Source organism: Manis javanica, chromosome 4 (assembly GCF_040802235.1).
Source record: "Manis javanica isolate MJ-LG chromosome 4, MJ_LKY, whole genome shotgun sequence".
Lineage (NCBI taxonomy): Eukaryota > Metazoa > Chordata > Mammalia > Pholidota > Manidae > Manis > Manis javanica.
This window is the reverse complement of record NC_133159.1, coordinates 75,925,248-75,943,572: the sequence shown is the minus strand read 5'-3', so window position 1 is coordinate 75,943,572 and position 18,325 is coordinate 75,925,248. Positions and strand designations below refer to the sequence as shown.

At 38.1% G+C, this 18,325-nt stretch overlaps 1 protein-coding gene across 4 annotated transcripts in view; it reads right to left on the bottom strand.

Annotated features, from left to right (window-relative positions):
• ZNF326 (zinc finger protein 326) overlaps positions 1 to 18,325 on the bottom strand; it is a 59,636-nt gene that overhangs the window by 22,566 nt on the left and 18,745 nt on the right. The window lies entirely within an intron of this gene.

The window sequence follows — 18,325 nt, the reverse complement described above, 5'->3', positions numbered from 1 at the left end:
CTTTTAAAGTATTTTTCTTTTATTTAATATGCCCCACTTTTCAGCTGGGCGGAGCCAAGATGGCAGCATGAGTAAAGCAGCAGAAATCTCCTCCCAAAACCACATATATTTTTGAAAATACAACAAATACAACTCTTCCTAATATGCCCACTTTTTCTTCTCCTCATTTTAAGAAATAATATCCATATTACCTAAAATCATTATGAATACCAGTTTGGGAAACACTAAAGTAACCTGACCCTGTATGAAAATTAACTTCAGTGAATACTGGAGAGCCCTGGATATGAAAACTTGTATATATTATAGCAACTTCCTCAAAATTTTTTATATGTAAAAACTCTAAAGGCAGGTCACCTTCAAAAAAAAGACCTTTTTAATGTAAATAAATGTAATAAAATACATGGTTCAAAATTTACCATTTTAACCATTTCAGAGTCTATAATAATTCAATGGCATCAAAACACATCACAGTGTCGTGCAACCATCAGCACTATTTAGTTTCAGAGCTTTTTCATCACCAGACAGAAACTCCATACCTATTAAGCAGTCACTCCCAAATTACCTTTTCCCCAAGTCCCTGGTAACTTCTAATCTGCTTTCTACCTTTATTGATAGCCCTATTCTGGATATTTCATATAAACAGAATAGTACAATATGTGGCCTAGCCTTTTCTGTCTGGCTTCTTTTATTTTGCATCGTTTTCAAGGTTCATCATATGTTGTACCATGTATCAGTATGTCTTTCCTTTATGTGGCTGAATATCCCATTGTTTGGAGATATTCTTTTTTATCCATTCATCTGTTGATGAAATGTGGATTGTTGCCACATTCTGTGTTTTGTGAATGGTGCTATGAACATTTGATTACAAGTTTTTTTGAAAACTTCAATTTTTATACCTATATCCTTAGAAATGGAACTGCTGTGTCATAGGATCATCTTTAATTATCTGAGGAACAACTAAACTGTTCCCCACAGCAGCTGCATCATTTTACATTCCCACCAGTAATGTGAAAGGGTTCCAATTTCTCCACATCATCACCAACACTTGTTTTCTTAAATTTTTTTATATATGGATTTTTTTATTTTGGTATCATTAATAAACAATCACATAAGCAACATTGTGGTTACTAGATACCCCCAATTATCAAGTCTCCACCACACACCCCATTACAGTCACTGTCCATCAGCATAGTAAGATGCCACAGTCACTACTTCTCTTCTCTGTGCTATACTGCCTTCCCCGTGCACATGCCCCATGTTGTGTGTGCTCATCGTAATGTCACTTACTCCCATTCTCCCTCCCTTCCCATCCACCCTCCCCAGTTCCTTTCCCTTTGGTAACTGGTAGTCGTTCATCGGTTCTGTGAGTTTGCTGCTGTGTTGTTCCTCCAATTTTTGCTTTGTTCTTATGCTCCGCAGATGAGTGAAATCATTTGGTACTTGTCTTTCTCTGCATGGCTTATTTCATTGAGTTTATACCCTCTAGCTCCATCCATGCTGTTGCAAATGGTAAGATTTGTTTTCTTCTTATGGCTGAATAGTATTGCATTGTGTATGTGTACCACCTCTTCTTTATCCATTCATCTACTGATGGACACTTAAGTTGCTTCCAATTCTTGGCTACTATAAATAGTGCTGCGATAAACATGGGTGCATATGTCTTTTTCAAACTGGAATCCTGCATTCCTAGGGTAAATTCCTAAGAGTGGAATTCCTGGGTCAAATGGTATTTCTACTTTCAGTTTTTTGAGGAACCTCCATACTGCTTTCCACAATGGTTGAACTAGTTTACATTCCCTCCAGCAGTGTAGGAGGGTTCCCCTTTCTCCACATCCTCACCAGCATTTGTTGTTCTTAGTCTTTTCTAAGTTGGCCATCCTAACTGGTGTGAGGTGATATCTGATTGTGGTTTTAATTTGCATTTCCCTGACAATTAGCAATGTGGAGCATCTTTTCATGTGCCTGCTGGCCATCTGAATTTCTTCTTTGGAGAAGTGTCTGTTCATACCCTCTGCCCATTTTTTAATAGGGTTATTTGCTTTTTGGGTGTTGAGGCATGTGAGTTCTCTATATATATTTTGGATATTAACCCCTTGTCCAATATGTCATTTACAAATATATTCTCCCATACTGTAGGAGGCCTTTCCTGCTGATGGCATCCTTTGCTGTACAGAAGCTTTTTTTTACCATGATATAGTCCTATTTGTTCATTTTTTATTTTGTTTTCCTTGCCCAAGGAGATGCGTTCAGGAAAAAGTTGCTCATGTTTATATTTAAGAGATTTTTGCCTATGTTTTCTTCTAAGTGTTTTATGGTTTCATGACTTACATTTACATTCAGGTCTTTGATCCATTTTGAGTTTACTTTTATGTATGGGGTTGGACAATAATCCAGTTTCATTCTCTTGCATGTAGCTGTCCAGTTTGCCAACACCTCTTTTTCATTATTGCCATACACTTTACACAGTGTGAAGTGGTATCTTATTGTGAGCAGGTTCTTTTTATAATACAATTTAACTTTAGACTAAAAAACTTATCTGCCTTTAAATTTTCCTTTTATGCATTGCTTACCCGTTTGGATTGCCTTTGGTAAAATATCTAATACAAAATCATGAACACCTGGGGATTCATAAATTTGACAGTGAATATTTATTAACCACTTACTACATATATAGTGGGATGTTTCAAAATTATATAAAATCAGTACCTTAAAATTATTTTGATTTTCATTTTATAAGAGCTTAAATGTACATTCATACTTTATTAACTATTTTCAATATCCTTATTCAGTTTCCCCCAAATCTTCACTCTATGGAAATCCACTTGTATATGACCTTAAACCACAAGTAATTTCTTTGCCTTTCATGATACACTGTACCCCCAAATGACAGAATATGGTTCCTTTCCTACTGCTTTTCAACAAATCATAGTCTATACTACAGTGTAGCAAGACCTTGTATTTCTGAATACTAAACAGATATGCCCACCTCACATGTGACACTGAGAGCCCGATTTGACTATAGAATTTCAGCCTCATTCTTAGCTATATTCTCAAGTTTTGTTAAAAAAGAAAAAGGTTGAATCACACATATCTGATTTAAAGGCAAATCAGTTTATCAAATGTTGCAGTATTTATTTAATTTAATTGCAAAATATATCTTTGAAATCTGCCCCAAGAGAGAGGATCAACTGAATTGCCTATTCTAGTAATACCTAGAGTGGTGAATAACAATCTAACCATTAACAAAGTATAAAAGGTATCCCCACAATACATATTCCACTAACTTGGGATCATGTTTGTAGAATTCCAGAATATTGCTCTTTTTTATTAAACAGTATAGGTATCAATTGCAAAGCATGGCAGGAAGGTAGATTTATGAATAGCTTTGAAACCTTTCCTGGGTTTTATGTTACAGTTCATACATTTTGAGGGGAAAAAAATCTAACATTTGCAAATTCAGTTATTTTTTTCAAATGATACATTAATTCTGTGCCTGTTTTCTCAGCTGTAGAGGGTTTGATATGCATCCCTACAGAGGCTGATGTGAGAATTACGTTAAGTAATGTATGATACACCCTTTAACACAATGCCTAGTACACGGTAAGCCCTCAGTTTAAGTGTTAGCTTACTATTATTAATGATTACTGTAATCTCCACTTTTATCAAATTGGATACATGTATTAATTCTTAAGCAATTCAAGTGGAAATGAAATTCAAGAAACAAAACATTCTGTCAGTACCCAAAAATGTGTAATAAAAAATACCATTTTGAAATGAACTAGGACTTATCTAGGCCTCCTTGCTTCTCTTCTCCTCTAATAATTATTTAAAGGCTATCACAACTTAACACCTCCAACATTAAAGGAATACATTCTAATAAATCACTATAATGCTCAATAGATCTTTTTTAAATGGGCATAAAAAACTTGAAAAATTTGATCAGAAAACTTGGAATATTAATTTATTACAATTTTTTAAACCTTCTTCAGTCCTGACTTAATTAAATGATCAAATATTAATTCTAAATAAGAGAGTAATTTTTACATGCCTGCAATATCACCTAACTTGAAAGGACAAAACACTTCTCAGTCACCAAAGCAAAAATAAATATATTCAAAAACAAAAAATAATTTCATGTATTGAACTACTCAAAAATAGGCAAAATATCTTCTGTATATTATTTTGCTATTGTATGTTTTCAGAAAGAACACAGAAAAACACATTTTCTTAGCTTTAATTTATGTAATGACTTACTCTAATTTGATCAAATGCACTTGATTTCCTTTAGTGATACATTATGAAGTTAAAAAGTAGAATAATAACAAAATATTAACAGTAAGTTGGCTCTGAATTTTTTTTTAAAAGCTTGAGAAATAAATCACATACAATTCACCCATCTAAAAGGCATAAATACAATGGATTTTAGTATATTCACTGATATGTGGAAACATCACCATAATCAATTTTAGATCATTTTCATCAACTCAAACTCACAAAGAAACCCAGCAGGCTTTGGGTATTACTCCATATACATCCCATGCCCCAAGGCAACCATTAACCTACTTTTTGTCTCTTTGGATTTCTGTACTCTGGACTTTCACATGAGAAGAAACACTTAAAATGTGGGCTTTTGTGACTGACTTCTTTCACTTGGCATAATCTTTTCAAGGTCCATCCAAGTTGTAGCATCTACCAGTACCTCATACCATTTTTACAGCTGAAAAGTAGTCCTTATATGGACATACCATCTGTTTATTAAACAACTGATGTTTCTACCTTTTGGCTACTGTGAATAATGCCACTATAAACATCTGTATGTAAGTTTTTGTATGGACATATGTTTTAATTTCTCTTGGATTTAGATCCAAAAGTAGAATTGCTAGATCATGTGGTAATTGTTTAATCATTTGAAGAACTGCCTGGTTGTTTTCCAAAGTGACTGCACCATTTTACATTCCCACTACCAGTGTATAAAAGCTGATTTCTCCTATCCTCGCTAAGGTGGGTATGAAGTAATATCTCATCTTGGTCTTTATTTACACTTCCCTAATAATTAATCGTTAGGCATTTTTTCATGTTTTTCGGCTATTTGTGTGTCTTTTTTGGAAAAATATCTAATCAGCTGTTGTGCTTACTTTTCAACTGGACTGAGTTGTAAAAATTCTTTACATATTCTAGATACAAGTCTCTTGGAGTCTAGTAAGTGGAAAGCAGGTAATTATTATCAATTATTGAATTTAATTTTTAATGCTTTTGTATATTATTTAAAGTCGTTTTAAAAATCTGTTGCCTAGATATGGACATGTTGCTCCATTTAAGATCTGACCACTGCATAATACTACTGTATAATTTTCTAGATACATGAATTGCAAACATTTTCTCCCACTCTGTATGTTGTCTTTTCACTCTCTTGATGGTGTTCTTTGAAGCACAGAAGTTTTAATTTTGATAAAGTCCAGTTTATATTTTTCCTTTGTTGCTCATTCTTTCAGTGTCGCATCTAAGTATTCCTTGCCAAATTCCAAAGGCATGAAGATTTACCCCTGTTTTCTTTAAACACCTTTGAAATTTTAGTTATTGCATTTAGGTCTTGTATTTTAGCTTTTGCATACATCTATCCAGTTGTCCTAGCACCGCCTGTTGAAAAAAGACTATTTTCTCTCCCCACTGAATAATTTTGGCATCCTTGAAAACCAGTTAACCATAGATTTATAAGTTTATTTCTGACCCTCAATTCTATTCCACTCATCTATCTGTCCTTGTTCAAGTACGACACTGTCTTGATTACTGTGGCTTTGTATTCAGTTTTGAAATCATGAAGTTTTATGAGTCTTTCTACTTGGTTCTCTTTTTAAGGATTGTTTTGGCTTTTTGTTTGGCTATTTAGCTAATTCCTCATAAATTTTATAATCAAATTGTCAATTTTTGCAGAGAAATCAGATGGAAATCTGATAGAGATTATGCTGAATCTGTAGATCAGTTTGGTAAGTATTACTAGCTTAACAATGTTAAGTCTGTTTTTTCACTTCCTTAGATCTTCTTTAATTTTTTTCAATGATGCTTTATAGTTTTCAAAGTATAAGCTTTGCATTTTTGTTGAAGTTATTCCTCAGTATTTTATTATTCCTGATGCTAATATAAATGAAATTATTTTCTTAATTCCATTTTCAGAGTGGCTGTCAATTTTTAACATTGTAAACCATCTCTAAAAGTCATAATGTCCAGAATATTAAAAGCAAATTTTCTAGAAGAAACACAGCTTTTCTTGGTATCAAGGACCATGAAAAATTTCTTCCTTTTGTCCTTACAAAGAGGATTCTATGTAACTTGACATATCACTTCTTCAGTAATACCTCCAGCAATAAATACAATACCCAAGAAAAGAGTTTGAATCACAATCATAGGTGAGGCCTTTCTTATAAGATAGATGTTCTGGCTCCACCCTAAATGAGGATATAGGGAACAGGGGTGAACCAGTGCATGTAAATTTAAAAATTATCTTTTGGTAATTCTGATGTTCATCAAGGATTACTAACTACACTAGAGTACTCCCAGATTTGATTTCCATAATTCTAATTATTATGCTATTTATCTATACATAAACATGAACAAATTATCTAAAAGCACTGAATTTTAAAACAAGTATCTTGGACTGCAACGCCTAGAGGGGCTTGGAAACGGAAGGCGTGGCCACTTCCCACCCATGTGCTCCTGCTGCGAGGGCATCTGCTCATTGGGCATGGAGCCTCCCTCTGCAGGGTAGATGATCTGCAGCCCCAGGCCGGCAGCACGGCGTGTGGGCCCAGAACGGGTTGGGAGAGCAGAACAGCGCAGTGAGGTCAGCTCTGCCCACCACCTGACCCCTGGGGGCCCACAGGGCAGACGGGCTTATGGACTGTTCCCTGGCGGGCTCAGCTCCGCCCCAGATGCCTCTGGCAGGGCCTGGCCTGCGCATCACAGAAAGGGTGGCCTGTGAGGTCCGAGACACCAGTTAAGTTTTAATTTCAGGTGTAGAATACCTAACTTGTGGGTTGAGATTCAAGATGGCAGCATGAGAGGTGAGACAGAGAACTCCTCCCAAAACCACAGAGAGTGAGAATATACACTTAATAAAACTAACCCTAAAAGAGCAACAGGAAAGAAGGCTGAAGCAGACTGCATACAGACCTTACGACCAGAGCAGACCTCACGAAACAGGGTAACATACCAAAGCCTTGATCGGACGGGATCCAAGCTCTACCCTCACCACAGCTCACCAGTGGGAGGAAGAGAAACAGAGCAGGGAGTAGATGGAAGTCTGGGACTGCTGAACACCTAGCCCTGGAGATCTGCTTTGCCAACAGAAACCTACATTGAGTAGTGCTCTGGCGGATGAAGAGCTGGGACAGGCAGAGTGCTTGAGAGACAGATTCCAGCCGTTTGTGGAGGAGGGGGATCCACACCCGGCCACTCTGGGACAAGGGAAAGGCAGGTGGTCTGAGAGGCTTCCAAGCAGCGAGAGGGCTGCTGAAGGGGCGGGGTTTGCATGGAGTTTGCTGTGCGGGAGAAGAGATGGGGGACAAGGTTGTCTGGGAGCACTCTGTCCAGCAGATTAGGAACTTTGAGGAGCTTCAGGCGCTCCATCCCCCTTGCTAGATACTTGGATCCAAGGACCCCCACTGTGATATGCAGCCTGCCGAGCTTTCCTCCTGGCATGACAGCACTGGATCGCAAACTGGCAGTCACTGCGCTAGCGTCAGGCCAGACAGAGGGAGGCCCCGCCTACAACAGCTAGAGACACAAAGCACAGAGGCTTACACCTGTGTGTACTCAGCCCCCTGGCTCTGACACAGGAGACAGGCACAGCAGATGGGAATCAAGAAACAAATCTTTCCTCCCCCCAGGCACCAGCTCCACTCCCCTATAACCCCCAACCTCACTCTAGGGGCTGAGCAGCTCCATAGACTGGAGCTTCTGGGCAATGGAGGGCACCACACAGAAATATGAAATATCAAAAGAACATGGTTCAGACCAAAATCTCACAAACGCCAGAAAAAGAGCCAAAGGAAACTGAAATCACCAATCAACCTGAAAGAGACTTCAAAATAAAAATCATAAACATGCTGATGGAGGTACAGAAAGATATTCAAGAACTCAGGAATGAATTTAAGATGGAGATTCAATCATTAAGAAATTCCATATCTGAAATGAAACATACAATGGAGAGATTTAAAAGCAGATTAGATGTAGTAGAAGTGATGGTAAATGGAACAGAAATTAGAGAAGAGGAATACAAAGCTGAGGCAGAGTGAGAAAAAAGAATCTCTAAGAATGAAAGAATATTGAGAATTGTGTGACCAAACCAAACAGTACAATATTCACATTATAGGGGTACCAGAAGAAGAAGAGAGAAAAGGGGACAGAAAGTGTCATTAAGGAGGTAAGTACTGAAAAATTCCCCAATCTGGGGAAGGAGATAGTCTCTAAGGCCATGGAGGTTCACAGATCTCCCAACACAAGGGAACCAAGGCAGACAACACCAAAACACAGAATAATTAAAATGGCAAAGATCAAGGATAAAGAAAGACATTTAAAAGCCGCTAGAGAGGGAAAAAATATCACATACAAAGGAAAAACCATCAGACTATCATCAGATTTCTCAACAGAAAACTTACAGAAACAGGCCAGAAGGGACTGGCATGATATATTCAATGGAATGAAGCAGAAGAGCCTTGAAACAAGAATACTCTACCAAGCAAGGTTATCATTTAAATCTGAGGGAGGGATTAAACAATTTTCAGATAAGCAGCTGAGAGAATTTACCTCCCACAAACCACCTGTACAGTGCATTTTGGAGGGACTCCTACAGATGGAAGTTTTCCTAAGGCTAAACAGATGTCACCAAAGGGACAGACAAAGAATACAGAATATGAATCATAACATACAAAGAATGGAGGAAGAAAAAGGAGGGAAAAAAAAGAATCTTTAGGTTGTGTTTGTAATAGCATAAGAAGTGAGTTAAATTAGACTGTTAGATAGTAAGGGAATTACATTGAACCTTTGTTAAGCACAAATCTAAAGCCTGCAATGGCAGTAAGTACATACCTATCAAGAATCACCCTCAATGTAAATGCTCTGAATGCACTAATCAAGACGTATAGTAACTGAATGGATAAAAAAACAAGACCCATCTATATGCTGCCTACAAGAGAGACTCACTTTAAACCCAAAGACATACACAGACTGAAAGTAAAGGGATGGAAAAGATATTTCATGCAACTAATAGGGAGAAAAAAGGAGTTGCAGTACTTGTATCAGACAAAATAGACTACAAAACAAAGAAAGTAGCAAGAGACAAAGGACATTACATAATGATAAAGGTGTCAGTTCAACAAGAGGATATAACTATTATAAATATCTATGCACCCAACACAGGATCACCTACATATGTGAAACAAATACTAACAGAATTAAAGGGGGAAATAGAATGCAATGCATTCATTTTAGAAGACGTCAACACAGCACTCATTCCAAAGGACAAATCACCCAGACAGAAAATAAGGAAAGAGACAGAGGCACTGAACAACGTATTAGAACAGATGGACCTAACAGACATCTACAGAACACTTCCTCCAAAAGCAACAGGACATACATTTTTCTCAAGTGCACATGGAACATTTTCAAGAATAGATCATATACTAGGCCACAAAAAGAGCCTCAGTAAATTCAGAAAGATTGAAATGGTACCAACCAGCTTCTCAGATAACAAAGGTATGAAACTAGAAATAATTACACAAAGAAAATGAAAATACCCACAAACACATGGAGTCTAAATAACATGCTGCTAAATAATCAATGGATCAATGACCAAATAAAAACAGAGATCAAGTAATACATGGAGACAAATAACGATAATTCAACACCACAAAATCTGTAGGATGCAGCAAAGGCCATACTAAGAAGGAAATATATTAAAATACAGGAATACCTCAGGAAAGAAGAACAATCCCAAAAAAACAGTCTAAACTCACAATTAATGAAACTAGAAAAGGAAGAACAAATGAGGCCCAACATCAGAAGAAGGAGGGACATTATAAAGACTAAAGCAGAAATAAATAAAATTGAGAAGAATAAAACAACAGAAAAAAATCAATTAAAGCAGGAGGTGGTTCTTCAAGCAAATAAACAGAACAGATAAACCACTAGTCAGACTTATCAAGAAAAAAAAGTTTACACACATTAACAGAATAAGAAATGAGAAAAGAAAAATCACTATGGACACCATGGAAATACAAAGACTTACTATGAAAAATTATATGATAACAAACTGGATAACCTAGAAGAAATAGACAACCCTCTAGAAAACTACAACCTTCCAAGGCTGACACTGGATCAGATGGTTCACTGCTGAATTTTATCAAACATTTAGTGAAGACCTAATAGCCATCCTCTTTAAAGTATTCCAAAAAGTAGAAGAGGAGGGAATACTCCCAAACTCATTCTATGAGGGCAGCCATTACTCTAATATCAAAATCAGGCAGACACCACAGAAAATGTACAGACCAATATCCCTGATGAACATAGATGTTAGCAATGCCACAAAGCCACAGTAATCAAGATAATTTGGTACTGACACAAGAAGAGACCCATAAACCAATGGAACAGACTAGAGAGCCCAGGTATAATCCCAAGCATATATGGTCAACAAAATGTTAGCAAACAAAATTCAAAAGTACATCAAGAGGATCATCCCTCATGATAAAGTGGGATTCATCCCGTGGATGCAAGGATGGTACAAAATTTGAAAATCCATCAACATCATCCACTACATCAACAAAAAGAAGGACAAAAACCACATGATCATCTCCATAGATGCTGAAAAAGCATTTGACAAAATTCAACATCCATTCATGATAAAAACTCTCAGCAAAATGGGAATAGAGGGCAAGTACCTCAACATAATAAAGGCCATATATGACAAACCCACAGCCAACATTATACTTAACAGTGAGAAGCTGAAAGCTTTTCCTTTAAGATCAGGAACAAGGCAAGGATGCCCACACTCCCCACTTCTTTTCAACATAGTTCTGGAGGTCCTAGCCACAGCAATCGACAATATAAAAAAAATTAAAGGTATCCAGATTGGCAAAAAGGAAATTAAACTGTCACTGTTTGCAGATGACATGATATTGTATATAAAAATCCCTAAAGAATCCACTCCAAAACTACTAGATCTAATATCTGAATTCAGCAAAGTTGCAGGATACAAAATTAATATAGAGAAATCTGTGGCATTCTTATACACTAAAAATGAATAAACAGAAAGAGAAATCAGGAAAACAATTCCATTCACAATTGTATCAAAAAGAATAAAATAACTAGGAATAAACCTAACCAAGGAAGTGAAAGATCTATACTCTGAAAACTACAAGACACTCATGAGAGAAATTAAAGAAATCAATAAATGGAAACACATCCCATGCTCATGGATAGGAAGAATTATTATTTTCAAAATCGCCATCCTTAACAAAGCAATCTACAGATTTAATGCAATTCCTATCAAAATACCAACAGCATTCTTCAACGAATTAGAGCAAATAGTTCTAAAACTCATAAGGAGCCACAAAAGACCCTGAATAGGCAAAGCAATCCTGAGAAGGAAGAATAAAGTGGGAGGAACTACGCTGCCTGACTTCAAGCTCTACTACAAAGCCAAAGTAATCAAGACAATTTGGTACTGGCACAAGAACAGACCCACAGACCAATGGAACAGACTGAAGAGCCCAGATATAAACCCAAACATATATGGTCAATTAATAAATGATAAAAGAGCCATGCACGAACAATGGGAAAATAACAGCCTCTTCAACAGCTGGTGTTGGCAAAACTGAAAAACTACATGTAAGAGAATGAGACTGGATTACTGTCTAACCCCATACACAAAAGTAAACTCAAAATGGATCAAAGACCTGAATGTAAGTTATTGAACCATAAAACTCTTAGAAAAAAAACATAGGCAAAAATCTGTTGGACAGGAGGCGGAGCCAAGATGGCGGCTTGACTAGAGCAGCAGAAATCTCCTCCCAAAACCACATTTATCTATGAAAATATAACAAAGACAACTCTTCCTAAAATAGAGACCAGAGGACACAAGACAACATCCAGACCACATCCACACCTGCAAGAACCCAGCGCCTCGCGAAGGGGGTAAGATACAAGCCCCGGCCTGGTGGGACACGAGCACCCCTCCCCCCAGCTCCCAGCGGGAGGAGAGGAGTCAGCAGGGAGGGAGAGGGAGCCCGGGACTGCTGAACACCCAGCCCCAGGATTCCAGACCAGAGCACAGACACAGTGCATGCGTGGGGTCCTGGATACTAGGGAAACACGGCGGCAGGACCTGTGAGTGGGTGCCTGAGAACGACGCCGGAGAACAAAGAAACGGGAGTTGCTTTTTTTTTTTTTTGCAAGTGCTTTTTGGAAGCCTAAAAGGGACAGGGACCCCAATACTAGGGAAACAGCGCAGCAAGACTAGTGAGCGGATGCCTGAGACCGGTGCCTGAGAACAAAATAATCACGCGTTTTTTCCTTTTTTTTTTTTAATTATTTATTTAAATTTTTTTCTTTAGTTGCTGCTGTTGTTGTTTTGCTTTGGAGAGTGCTTTTTGGAAGTCTTAAAGGGGCAGGACAGGACACTTAGCCCAGAGGCAGGGAATCTGGGGATCTCTGGGCACTGGAAAGCAGGGAGCACAGAGGGCCCTTACGGAGATAAATCGCCTCCCGGCCGCTCCCCCTCCAACGGGGCTCCATCATTTTGGAGGAGCAGCCCCAGCCAGCCACACCCACAGCTACAGCGGAGATGAACTCCATAGCAACCAGGCAGGAAGCAGAAGCCCTGTCTGCGTACAGCTGCCAAGCACAAGCCACTGGAGGTCACTATTCTCCCAGGAGAGGAAGACAAAAAACCAACAAGGAAAGCTCTTCCAGCTGTCACTCGTACCAGCTCTGCAAACTATCTCTATCACTATGAAAAGGCAAAACTACAGCCAGACAAAGATCACAGAGACAACACGTGAGAAGGAGACAGACCTAACCAGTCTTCCTGAAAAAGAATTCAAAATAAAAATCATGAACATGCTGACGGAGATGCAGAGAAAAATGCAAGAGCAATGGGATGAGATGCAGAAAAAAAGCAAGAGCAATGGGATGAAGTCCGGAGGGACATCACAGATGTCAGGAAGGAGATCACAGAAGTGAAACAAACCCTGGAAGGATTTATAAGCAGAATGGACAAGATGCAAGACACCATTCAAGGAATAGAAACCAGAGAACAGGAACGTATAGAAGCTGACATAGAGATAAAAGGATCTCCAGGAACGAAATAATACTAAGAGAATTATGTGATCAATCCATAAGGAATAATATCCGTATTATAGGGGTACCAGAAGAAGAAGAAGAGAGAGGAAAAGGGATAGAAAGTCTCTTTGAAGAATAATTGCTGAAAAACTTCCCCAAACTGGGGGAGGAAATAATCGAACAGACCACGGAAATACACAGAACCCCCAACAGAAAGGATCCAAGGAGGACAACACCAAGACACATAATAATTAAAATGGCAAGGATCAAGGACAAGGAAAGAGTTTTAAAGACAGCTAGAGAGAAAAAGGTCACCTAGATAGGAAAACCCATCAGGCTAACATCACACTTCTCGACAGAAACCCTACAGGCCAGAAGAGAATGGCATGATATATTTAATGCAATGAAACAGAAGGGCCTTGAACCAAGGATATTGTATCCAGCACGACTATCAATTCTATATGATGGCGGGATTAAACAATTCCCAGACAAGCAAAAGCTGAGGGAATTTGCTTCCCACAAACCACCTCTACAGGGCATCTTACAGGGACTGCTCCAGATGGGAGCACTCCTAAAAACAGCACAGAACAAAACACACAACATATGAAGAATGGAGGAGGAGGAATAAGAAGGGAGAGAAGAAAACAATCTCCAGACAGAGAATATAACAGCTCAATAAGCGAGCTAAGTTAGGCAGCTAAGTTAGGCAGTAAGACACTAAAGAGGCTAACCTTGAACCTTTGGAAACCACGAATCTAAAGCCTGCAATGCAAGAAGTACATATCTCTCAAAACTCGCCCTAAACGTAAATGGACTTAATGCACCAATCAAAAGACAGAGTAATAGAATGGATAAAAAAGCAAGACCCATCTACATGCTGCTTACAAGAGACTCACCTTAAACCCAAAGACATGCACAGACTAAAAGTCAAGGGATGGAAAAATATATTTCAGGCAAACAACAGTGAGAAGAAAGCAGGGGTTGCAGTACTAATATCAGACAAAATAGACTTCAAAACAAAGAAAGTAACAATAGATAAAGAAGGACATTACATAATGATAAAGGGCTCAGTCCAACAAGAGGATATAATCATTCTAAATATATATGCACCCAACACAGGAGCAGCGGCATATGTGAAACAAATACTAACAGAACTAAAGAGGGAAACAAGACTGCAATGCACTCATTTTAGGAGACTTCAACACACCACTCGCCCCAAAGGATAGATCCACCGGGCAGAAAATAAGTAAGGACACGGAGGCACTGAACAACACACTAGAACAGATGGACCTAACAGACATCTATAGAACTCTACATTCAAAAGCAACAGGATATACATTCTTCTCAAGTGCACATGGAACATTCTCCAGAATAGACCACATACTAGCTCACAAAAAGAGCCTCAGTAAATTCCAAAATACTGAAATTCTATCAACCAATTTTTCAGACCACAAAGGTAATAAAAGTAGAAATAAATTCTACAAAGAAAACAAAAAGGCTCACAAACACATGGAGGCTTAACAACATGCTTCTAAATAATCAATGGATCAATGAACAAATCAAAATAGAGATCAAGGAATATATAGAAACAAATGACAAAAACAACACAAAGCCTCAACTTCTGTGGAACGCAGCGAAAGCAGTCTTAAGAGGAAAGTATACAGCGATCCAGGCACACTTGAAGAAGGAAGAACAATTCCAAATGTATAGTCTAATATCACAATTATCAAAACTGGAAAAAGAAGAACAAATGAGGCCTAAAGTCAGCAGAAGGAGGGACATAATAAAGATCAGAGAAGAAATAAACAAAATTGAGAAGAATAAAACAAGAGCAAAAATCAACGAAACCAAGAGCTGGTTCTCTGAGAAAATAAACAAAATAGATAGGCCTCTAGACAAACTTATTAAGAGAAAAAGAGAATCAACACACATCAACAGAATCAGAAATGAGAACGGAATAATCACGACAGACTCCACAGAAATACAAAGAATTATTAAAGACTACTATGAAAACCTATATGCCAACAAGCTAGAAAACCTAGAAGAAATGGACAACTTCCTAGAAAAATACAGCCTTCCAAGACTGACCAAGGAAGAAACACAAAAGTTAAACAAACCAATTACGAGCAAAGAAATTGAAACGGTAATCAAAAAACTACCCAAGAACAAAACCCCGAGGCCAGACGGATTTACCTCGGAATTTTATCAGACACACAGAGAAGACATAATACCCATTCTCTTTAAAGTTTTCCACAAAATAGAAGAGGAGGGAATACTCTCAAACTCATTCTATGAAGCCAACAGCACCCTAATACCAAAACCAGGCAAAGACACCACCAAAAAAGAAAATTACAGACCAATATCCCTGATGAATGTAGATGAAAAATACTCAATAAAATATTAGCAAACAGAATTCAACAGTATATCAAAAGGATCATACACCATGACCAAGTGGGGTTCATCCCAGGGATGCAAGGATGGTACAACATTCGAAAATCCATCAACATCATCCACCACATCAACAAAAAGAAGGACAAAAACCACATGATCATCTCCATAGATGCTGAAAAAGCATTTGACAAAATTCAACATCCATTCATGATAAAAACTCTCAGCAAAATGGGAATAGAGGGCAAGTACCCCAACATAATAAAGGCCATATGTGATAAACCCACAGCCAACATTATACTGAACAGCGAGAAGCTGAAAGCTTTTCCTCTGACATCGGGAACAAGACAGGGATGCCCACTCTCCACACTGTTACTTCACATAGTACTGGAGGTCCTAGCCACAGCAATCAGACAAAACAAAGAAATACAAGAAATCCAGTTTGGTAAAGAAGAAGTTAAACTGTCACTATTTGCAGATGATATGATATTGTACATAAAAAACCCTAAAGACTCCACTCCAAAACTACTAGAACTGATATCGGAATACAGCAAAGTTGCAAGATACAAAATTAACACACAGAAATCTGTAGCTTTCCTATACACTAACAATGAACCAATAGAAAGAGAAATCAGAAAAACAATTCCATTCACAATTGCATCAAAAAGAATAAAATACCTAGGAATAAACCTAACCAAAGAAGTGAAAGACCTATACCCTGAAAATTACAAGTCACTCTTAAGAGAAATTAAAGGGGACACTAACAAATGGAAACTCATCCCATGCTCATGGCTAGGAAGAATTAATATCGTCAAAATGGCCATCCTGCCCAAAGCAATATACAGATTTGATGCAATCCCTATCAAATTACCAACAACATTCTTCAACAAACTGGAACAAATAGTTCAAAAATTCATATGGAAACACCAAAGACCCCGAATAGCCAAAGCAATCCTGAGAAAGAAGAATAAAGTGGCAGGGATCTCACTCTCCAACTTCAAGCTCTACTACAAAGCCATAGTAATCAAGACAATTTGGTACTGGCACAAGAACAGAGCCACAGACCAGTGGAACAGATTAGAGACTCCAGACATTAACCCAAACATATATGGTCAATTAATATTTGATAAAGGAGCCATGGACATACAATGGCAAAATGACAGTCTCTTCAACAGATGGTGCTGGCAAAACTGGACAGCTACATGTAGGAAAATGAAACTGGACCATTGTCTAACCCCATATACAAAAATAAACTCAAAATGGATCAAAGACCTGAATGTAAGTCATGAAACCATTAAACTCTTGGAAAAAAACATAGGCAAAAACCTCTTAGACATAAACATGAGTGACCTCTTCTTGAACATATCTCCCCGTGCAAGGAAAACAACAGCAAAACTGAACAAGTGGGACTATATTAAGCTGAAAAGCTTCTATACAGCAAGACACCATCAATAGAACAAAAAGGAACCCTACAGTATGGGAGAATATATTTGAAAATGACAGATCCGATAAAGGCTTGACGTCCAGAATATATAAAGAGCTCACACGCCTCAACAAACAAAAAACAAATAACCCAATTAAAAAATGGGCAGAGGAACTGAACAGACAGTTCTCTAAAAAAAATACAGATGGCCAACAGACACATGAAAAGATGCTCCACATCGCTAATGATCAGAGAAATGCAAATTAAAACCACAATGAGGTATCACCTCACACCAGTAAGGATGGCTGCCATCCAAAAGACAAACAAAACAAATGTTGGCGAGGCTGTGGAGAAAGGGGAACCCTCCTACACTGCTGGTGGGAATGTAAATTAGTTCAACCATTGTGGAAAGCAGTATGGAGGTTCATCAAAATGCTCAAAACAGACCTACCATTTGACCCAGGAATTCCACTCCTAGGAATTTACCCTAAGAACACAGCAATCAAGATTGAGAAAGACAGATGCACCCCTATGTTTATCGCAGCACTATTTACAATAGCCAAGAATTGGAAGCAACCTAAATGTCCATTGGTAGATGAATGGATAAAGAAGATGTGGTACATATATACAATGGAATACTACTCAGCCATGAGAAGAGGGAAAATCCTACCATTTGCAGCAACATGGATGGAGCTGGAGGGAATTATGCTCAGTGAAATAAGCCAAGCGCAGAAAGAGAAACACCAAATGATTTCACTCATCTGAGGGATATAAGAACAAAGGAAAAACTGAAGGAACAAAACAGCAGCAGAATCACAGAACCCAAAAATGGACTAACAGGTACCAAAGGGAAAGGGTCTGGGGAGGATGGGTGGGCAGGGAGGGAAGAAGAAAGGGGGTATTAAGATTAGCATGCATGGGTGGGGGGAGAAAGGGGAGGGCTGTACACAGAGAGGACAAGTAGTGATTCTACAACATTTTGCTATGCTGATGGACAGTGACTGTAATGTGGTTTATAGGGGGGACCTGGTATAGGGGAGAGCCTAGTAAACATAGTATTCTTCATGTAAGTGTAGATTAAAGACTAAAAAAAAAAAAGAAAGAAAGAAAAGGGGGATTACTCCTTGATAGGATAAAACTAATGGTAAATCAAAGTTTTAACACATGCTTTAAATATCCTTA